Source organism: Sapajus apella, unplaced genomic scaffold (genome assembly GCF_009761245.1).
Source record: "Sapajus apella isolate SASKATOON/1434 unplaced genomic scaffold, GSC_monkey_1.0 scaffold116, whole genome shotgun sequence".
NCBI classification, from domain to species: Eukaryota; Metazoa; Chordata; class Mammalia; order Primates; family Cebidae; genus Sapajus; species Sapajus apella.
In genome coordinates, this window is record NW_022437056.1 from 1,122,677 (window position 1) to 1,131,240 (window position 8,564).

The 8,564-nt window shown below is 46.3% G+C and overlaps 2 long non-coding RNA genes across 3 annotated transcripts in view; both read right to left on the reverse strand.

The window, feature by feature from the left end:
• Window positions 1-5,129: 5,129 nt before the first annotated feature.
• Window positions 5,130-8,564, reverse strand: part of LOC116538047 — a 23,031-nt gene continuing 19,596 nt past the window's right edge. The window contains exons 2-3 of one of the 2 annotated variants that reach the window (XR_004263477.1): window positions 6,312-6,591; window positions 5,130-5,659 (exon numbers count right to left, since the gene is read on the reverse strand). This is a non-coding gene — a long non-coding RNA (uncharacterized LOC116538047). Of the gene's footprint in view, window positions 5,660-6,068; window positions 6,592-8,564 lie in introns of those variants that run through there. The other variant, XR_004263476.1, reaches the window with a different exon arrangement.
• Window positions 7,767-8,335, reverse strand: LOC116538048. The gene is made up of 2 exons (XR_004263478.1): window positions 8,258-8,335; window positions 7,767-8,219 (listed from the first exon to the last, which is right to left on the reverse strand). It is a non-coding gene; the product is annotated as an uncharacterized LOC116538048 (long non-coding RNA).

The window sequence follows — 8,564 nt, forward strand, 5'->3', positions numbered from 1 at the left end:
TATTCCATATAAAGTATTTAAGGGTTGTAATTTCTCTCCAACCTTGCCAACACTTGTCCTTTTGTATTTCTTGGATCTTAGCCTTTCTAGTGTTTGTGAAGGAGTATGTCATTGTGGTTTCAGTTTAGATAGTGGTATTGATCATCTTTGTATGTGCCTGTGTCCATTTGCATGTCTTATTAAAGGAGTGTACGTTCAACTGTTTCTCCATTTTGTAGTTTTGGTTGAGTTATCTAAATTATACATTGTGGTTAAGACTATTGTTACATATATAATGTACAGAATATTTTTTTTCTTTCTGTGTGTCTTTCATTTTTTTTTTTTTTTTTTTGAGACGAGGTCTTATTCTTTCACCCAAGCTGAAGTGCAGTTGCACAATCTCTGCTCACTGCCAACTCCACCTGTCAGGTTCAAATGATTCTCCTGCCTAAGTGTCCTGAATAGCTGGGATTACAAGCGTGCATCACCATGCCCGGCTAACTTTTGTATTTTTAGTAGAGACGGGGTTTTGACATGTTGGCCAGGCTGGTCTTGAACTCCTGACCTCAGGTGATCCACCCGCCTCAGCCTCCCAAAGTGCTGGGATTACAGACATGAGCCACTGTGCCCTGCCACTCCCAGGCATTTTGTTTTTCTTTTTTGAGATAAGATCTTGCTCTGTCGGCCATGCTGGAGTGCAGTGGCTTCATATTGGCTCACTGCAACCTCTGCCTGCTGGGTTCAAGCAATTCTCCTGTCTCACCGTCCCAAGTAGCTGGGATTACAGGTGTGTTCCACCATGCCTGGGGAATATTTGTATTTTTAGTGGAGACAGGATATTGCCATGTTGGCCAAGCTGGTCTTGAACTCCTGACCTCAAGTGATCCATCTGCCTCGCCCTCCCAAAGTGCTGGAATTGCAGTCATTAGCCACTATGCCTGGCCTTTCCTTTTTGAGACAGGGTGTTGTGCAGTCGCCCAGGCTGCAGTGCAGTGGTGCAATCTTGGCTTACTGCGGCGTCCACTTTCTGGGTTCAAGCAATCCTCCCACCTCAGCGTCCCAAGTAGCTGGGACTACAGGTGTGTGCCACTATGCCCGGCTAATTTTTATATTTCTAGTAGAGACAGGGTTTTGCTATGTCATCCTGGCTGGTCTTGATCTCCTGGACTCAAGTGATTCACCTGTCTCGGCCTCCCACCGTGCTGGGATTACAGGCATTACCTGCCGTGCCTGGCCTATATTTAACTTTCTGAGGAGATACCAAACTATGTTAAAAATAGGCTGTACCATCTTATATTCCACATAAAGTATTTAAGGTTGTAATTTATCTTTGACCTTGCCAACACTTGTTGTTTTACGTTCTTTGGATCTTATCCTTTCTAGTGTGTGTGAAGGAGTATGTCATTGTGGTTTCAGTTGAAATGGCCATAATGATAATGGGTAGGGTTGTGGTTGGGGTTAGGGTCAGGGTCAGGGTTTAGGGTTAGGGTTAGGGTTTGGGTTTAGGGTTCTGGTTAGGGTTAGGGTTCCAGTGAGGGTTAATGTTAGAGTTTAAGGTTAGAGTTAGGGTTTGGGTTAGGGTTAGGGGTAGGAGTTAAGGGTTAGGGTTAGGGATAGAGAGTCAGAGGGTTTGGGCTAGGGGTTAGGGTTTAGGGGTTAGGTGTTAGGGTTGGGGTTGCGATTAGTGGTTAAGGTTAGGGGTAGGGTTAGGGGTTAGGGTTTGGGGTTAGTGTTATGGCTTAGGTTTAGGGTTAGAGGGTTAGAGTTTATGGTTAGGGTTTAGGGTTAGGGTCAGGGTCAGGGCTAGGGTTAGGTGTTAGTGTTGGGTTTAGGGTTTAGTGTTAGGTTTTGGTTTAGAGTTTGTGGTTAGGGTAAGGGTCAAGGGGTTAGGGTTATGATTGGGGGTTAGGGTTTAGTGTTAGGTTAGAGTTAGGGTTAGGGTTAGTATTAGATTTAGGGGTTAGGGCTTAGGTTTAGGTTTTAAGGTTAGGGTTAGGGGTTAGGTATGGGGTTAGGGATTGGGGGTTATGGTTTTGGGTTAGGGTTAGGGTTTAGGGGTTAATGTTAGTTTTGGGGTTGTTGTTAGTGTTTAGGGTTAGGTTTAGGGTTGAGGTTGGGTTGGGGTTGGGGTCAGGTCAGTGTTAGGGGCTAGGGTTAGGTGTTAGGGTTAGCAGTTAGGGTTGGGGCGGGTTTAGGCTTTAGGCCTTATAAGCTCTAGGAAGCCCCAGAAGAACCTGGGATGCAGCTGCTTCTGTAATTTTAGGGAGATAGGATATATCAATCAAATGTATTTAAGATATATATTGGTTCGGTCTAGAAAGGTGCAACAACCCAGTGGGTTAGGGTGAAGAGGGGCTTTCAGGTTATTGGTAGATTAAAATTTTTCTGATTGGTAACTGGTTGAAAGAGTTATCAATAGAAAGGAGCATCTGGGTTATGATAAGGGGTTATGGATACTCAAGTTTTATGCAGATGAAGCCTCCAGGTAGCAGGCTTCAGAGAGAATAGATTGTAAATGTTTTTTACCAGATTGAAGGTCTGTGTTGATGTTAAATGCTGATTGGCTTTTCCTGAATTCCAAAAGGGAGGAAGGCATAATGAGCCATGTCTGACCACCTCTTTCCCATCATGGCCTGAACCAGTGTTGCAGGTTAACTGGTGTACCCTGGTGGAGAGAAGGGAGTCTATACAGATAACTGGGGGAAGTGCCTTTGAATTTTATTTTTGGTTTGCAAGTGCTATTCTAGTCACTTCATGCTCTCAAGATGTGTTATCACCATTAATGTTAACTTTGATTACCTGGCTGAGATAGTATTTTCAGGTTTCTATCTGTGAAGTTACTTTTTTCCCATGTCTATATTATATGTATGCTTTTGGAGGAAGTCACCACGCGGGGCCCACACCTAAGGAGTGGGGAGTTAGCCGTATGTCCTTAATGACTGAATGTCTGTATCGGGTATTTGGAATTCTTCTGTATAAGAAAAACTACTCAGCCCATATGTGTATCAGTTTTATCATTTGCGTATACTGGTATGGACACTCAGATAGTTACTTTAATCTTGTGGGTGTTATCCATTCTACAGTATTTTGTTTTTCCTTGTTTATACCCATGGCCACTGGGAGCTCTTTCCACTGGCTCCTTTGCCATAATTTAATGTTTTTTTAAATTTCTTGTTAATTCAAAAGTATCCTGACTCAGGTATTTTCTGTTCTAGGGTTAGTTTCAGCCATTTCTTCAAAGAGCCCTGATGTTCTTTGTTAGAGAATGGTATTAAAAACATATCCAGCCACTAAATGTGGTCATTGTATCATGACCCTCGCAGCTGACACTGCAAAGAAATATATGTATGTATTCTAACTTATATGTACCCATTTAATTATAAAGATTTCTACGTGGACCCATCTGTGTATATATTAAGCTAGATGTGTTTATACTTATGTCTTCAATCAGTAGACTCATCCCTTATCACAGAGCTCATTTTAGGCTTCCCCTATTTTATATCTGTAACATCTACTCAACAGCGAGGAACCTGGCTCCCACTCTCTGCCATTTATTGCATCCCCTGTTCCATTGGGAACAAGGAATTCACTCTTGATCCAGATTCCTGGTTGCAACTTAATAAGAAATATATGTTTGATCTCTGTCTCCAGTTCCTGGCACAGAGCTTCTAAAACTTGTATAATTTCCTGAACAATAGTAGTACTAGGTGCATCTTATGTTCTAATTGGTCTCTGGCCCTGGTTCCTGATACAGAGCTCTTAAATCCCTTGGAATCTCCTGGGTAATAGGAATGTCTTCTGTTCTAGTAAGGACCTTAATAAGGTCCTACTAAGTTGTTACCATGGAATTAGACAACCATTTCCATGAGGATCTAGAACCACAGGGCCTATCTGCTGTGAGAGCAACACAGTCAGCGCTCAGTCACAGTACCATTGCTTAGAACCAGGAGAGCTCTCCTCCTGCACTTGGCTTCCCAAAGTGCTGGGATTACAGGCATGAGCCACTGTACCTGGCCTGATCCCCCAAAAAATGGGTTTATGCCTGGGAGAGGGTACCCCCAGATGGATAACATTTGCAGTTTTTTCATATAATGTGCGGACCTCTTTACAAACACCTTCAGAACGTGCAGGCTCATCCATCTGTCCACATACAAGCAATCATATCAGTTCCCTTTTTTATACAAAGCAATTTTGTTTCTCTTCTTTTGCTATCTCTAGTCCTTTCAGCATGATGAACACAAGTATTGGCGGCATACCTGAGTCATCTCTGTTTCTTATTTATTTATTTTTTGAGAAAGAGTCTCACTCTGTCACCCAGGCTGTAGTGCAATGGTGCGATCACGGCTCACTGCAACCTCCGCCTCCTGGGTTCAATTGATTCTCCTGCCTCAGCCTTTCATGTAGCTGGGACTACAGGCATGCACAACCATGCCCAGCTAATTTTTTTGAATTTTTATTAGAGATGAGGTTTCACCATGTTGGGCAGGCTGGTCTTGAACTGCTGACCTCAGATGATCTGCCCACCTTGGCTTCCCAAAATGCTGAGATTACAGACATGAGCCACCACACTCAGCTTTATTTATTGATTTATTGAGATAGGGTCTCACTCTGTCACCTAGGCTGGAGTGCAATGACGTGATCTCAGCTTACTGTATCCTCAAACTCCTGGATTCAAATGATCCTGCCAGCCCCCTGAGTAGCTGGGACTACAGGCATGGGCCATCACATCAGGCTAATTTTTAATATTTTTGTAGAGACAAGAGTCTTGCTGTGTTGCTCAGGTCTTGAACTCCTGGCCTGAAGTGATTTTCCTGCACTCTGTACTTGGCTTCCCAAACTTCCCAAAGTGCTGGGATTTCAGGCATGAGCCGCTGCACCTGGCCTAATCCCTGTGTGTGTGTGTGTGTGTGTGTGGGTTTGAGACGAAGTCTTGCTCTTGTCACTCAAGGTAGAGTGCAGTGGTGCCGTCTCTGTTCACTTCAACCTCTGACTGCTGGGTTCAGGCAACTCTCCTGCCTCAGCCTCCCAAGTAGCTGGAATTACAGGCACCCACCACCATGCCTGGCTAATTTTTATATTTTTAATAGAGATGGGATTTCACCACGTTGGCCAGGCTGGTCTCAAACTCTTGACCTCAGGCGATCCACCTGCCTTGGCTTCTCAGAGTGTTGGGATTACAGGCATGAGCCACTGCGCCCAGCCCCTAATCTCTCTTTTATGGACTGGTCACTTCCCCAAAGATGGGTTTGTGACTGGGAGGGGGCGCCCCCAGGTGGACAGCATTTGAAATTGTTCCATATGATGGCTTACTAACCTTATTGGAAAAGCCACCATCCTCTTCCTGGATCTTGTCTGTGGAATGGCAGCTCATTGGTAGGAGCGTGGAGGTGGGAGATCGCCACCATCAAGGTCAGCACTTGGGATGTTGTTTCCCATGAACTGAAAAGCTTTCTCCTCACGCCTTACACATGCAGAACTTGGCAGACAGGAAGCTGTTGCCACACATCTTGAGACACCGAAACCCAAAGCCCGAGTTCTTTGCTCTTCTGGCTGGGTGACTTGGGGCTTTGGTTTCCCTAGGCCCGGGTGGCCTTTGACCGTCTGGTCGCTGCCTTCTGCCTGGAAGAAGCTGAGCCTGGTGCAGTGGACTCAGTCCCTCTGCACGCTGTGAGTGCTGAGTCTGGCAGGAGGGGTGTGGGAGGGATGGGGGCGTGGGGGCCACCCTGGCCCATAATGGCAACCCAGCATCAGCGCTGGGGGCAGATGGGGGCTGCAGGCAGTGGACTGGCACGTGCAGATCACATTGTCTGCGTGTCACTTGGAAACAGACATCGTGCTGCTGTTTCTGTTAGCCGTTTAGCAACACTCACTGAGCACCCACTTTATGCCATCCTGGGCATACAGCAGGAAACATGCTAACGCAGTGGTCTGCAAGCTTTTTGGCACCAGGGACTGGTTTTGTGGAAGACAGCTTTTCTATGGACTTGGGTGGGGTGCGTGGTTTTGCGATGATTGAAACACATTACATTTATTGTACATTTATTATTACTACACTGTAATATGTAATGAAATAATGATTTCACATTGTCTTCCTGCAACTGGACGGTCCCATCTGGGGGTGATGAGAGACAGTGACAGATCATCAGACATTAGATACTCATAGGGAGCATGCAGCCCAGATCCTTCACATGCGCAGTTCACAGTAGGGTTCATGCTCCTATGAATCTAATGCTGCTGCTGATGTGACAGGAGATGGAGCTCAAACGGTGATGCAGGTGATGGATAGTGGCTATAAACACAGATGACACAATGCTTGCCTGTCCTCCGCTCACCTCCTGCTGTATGGTCCAGTTCCTGAGAGGCGGCAGACTGGTACCAGTCTGTGAGCTGGGGACTGGGGACTCCTGCTCTAACAGACCAGGTCCTTGTCCTCGTGCAGAAAGTCCAAGATAAGCATGGCAACGTTTTGGTCAAGCTATAAAATAGCATCACTGCAAGCCAGGCGCGGTGGCTCATTCCTGTAATCCCAGCACTTTGGGAGGCCGAGATGGGCAGATCATGAGGTCAGGAGTTTGAGATCAGCCTGGCCAGCATGGTGAAACCCCATCTCTCCTAAAATACAAGTTTTAGCCAGGCGTGGTAGCATGCGCCTGTAATTCCAGCTACTCAGGAGGCTGAAGCAGGAAAATCACTTGAACCCGGGAGGTGGAGGTTGCACTAAGCCAAGATCATGCCACTGCACTCCAGCCTGGGAGAGCAAGATTCCATCTCAGAAAAAAAAAAAAAAAGGAAAAAAGAAAATAGCATCACTGCAAGCATCATTGCCCCATGAGACTCCCCAGACTCAAGTTACCTGGGCTTGCCCTTCCACCCCATCCTTTTGTCACCCCATGGACCAAGACACCTTCCCCCTTGTTGTACTGAAGAACCTGGGCAAACTGTGTACCTGAAAAACACTCACTTAGTGGTAAAAAGCCTAGCCTATGGCATTGGACTGCCCAGGTCCAAATCCCAGCCCCAGCACTGACTCGCTGTGTAATCCTGACAAGTAGATCATCTCTCTCAGCCTCCCTGTTTCCATGTGCAAGATGAGCATATCAGTCATCACAGCAGCTGATTGTGAGAATGGATTTAATGGATCTGGGCTGAGCCACGAGAGCTTTGATTTTAGAAAATCTTTCAGGAGAGTCTAACTATGTGTTAAGGATCAAGAACCACTAATCTAATTACACTTGTCACAGTGAAATATTTATTATTGATTATAATAATTATAGTTACATAGTTAAAATATATAACATATATTCTAATAAGTATTTACTATTATTTGAGATGGAATCTCGCTCTGTCATCCAGGCTGGAGTGCAGTGAGTGGCGCAGTCTCGGCTCACTGCAACCTCCCAGGTTCAAGCAATTCTCCTGCCTTAGCCTCTCCAGTAGCTGTGACTACAGCTACCCGCCACCACACCTGGCTAATTTTCATACTTTTTGGTAGAGATGAGATTTTGCTATGTTGGCCAGGCTGGTCTGAAACTCCTGACCTCAAGTGATCCACACACCTCAGCTTCCCGATGTGCTGGGATTACAGGCTGAGATACTGCACCCAGCCACAGTGAAATTAATAACACCCTCTTCACTCTTTGGGAAGACTGGGATTAAATGATAATTTATATCAGAAGGTCACTAACTGTTTCGTAAGTGACCAAATTGTGCATATTTTAGGCTAGTGGGCCACATAGTTTCCATCACAACTGCTCAAAACATGAAGCATATAAATTAATGGATTTGGCTGTGTTCCAACAAAACTTTATTGATAAAAGTAGGCAGTAGGCAGGATTTGGCCTCTGGGCCATGGTTTGCCTTCCCCTGGGTTATTAGCCATGGGACTTGGAAAGAACAAGACCCCTGCAGGGTCACACACAAGCCAGCGAGTAGCAGGACGGTTTGTTCAGTGGGAGAGAGTTCCTGCTGTAGCTTCTGCCCCGGCCTCTTGTTCCCCGCAGGTGCCAGGTAGGATTGCATCACGATACACAGTGCCACCTTCACCTTGTTCCAGGAAAGCCCGCCCTGCCTCCACAGGTACAGAATGACACCCATGGAAACCAGCCTTATGTTTTTAGGGAGAATCTGCGTGGAGCTCCTGCTGCCTTCTGAGGGGTGGTGCAGGTTTCCAGCTTGGGATGGGAGGGTGGGTTAGGTTGGGCTGGGGCTCTTCCAGGAAGGTTCCCAAGTTGCTCCTGTACCTCCTGCAGGTGGGGACTTGTACAGCATAGACCAGCACCTCCTGCAGATGGGGACTAGGGCATCTGAGTGTCCTCCATCTGGGGAGACACCCCTCTGCTCCAGGGCTGGCCAAGACATTGCCAAGGTGGGGCTGGCTGGGGAGCCGCATCGTTCAGCCTTGTCAGCTTTGCTCACTTCTGTGCCACGTTTATCAGTCCCAGATCATTATTACCTGTAGCCCCCAACTCTGGCTTAGTCTTTGTGGCCAAAAATCTCAGCCAGCCCTGAAGCCCCGTAAGAAGGGAGAGGATATGTCCTGGGCAGTATTTGTATTGGTTGTCATTCACTCACATCACTGATGGAGC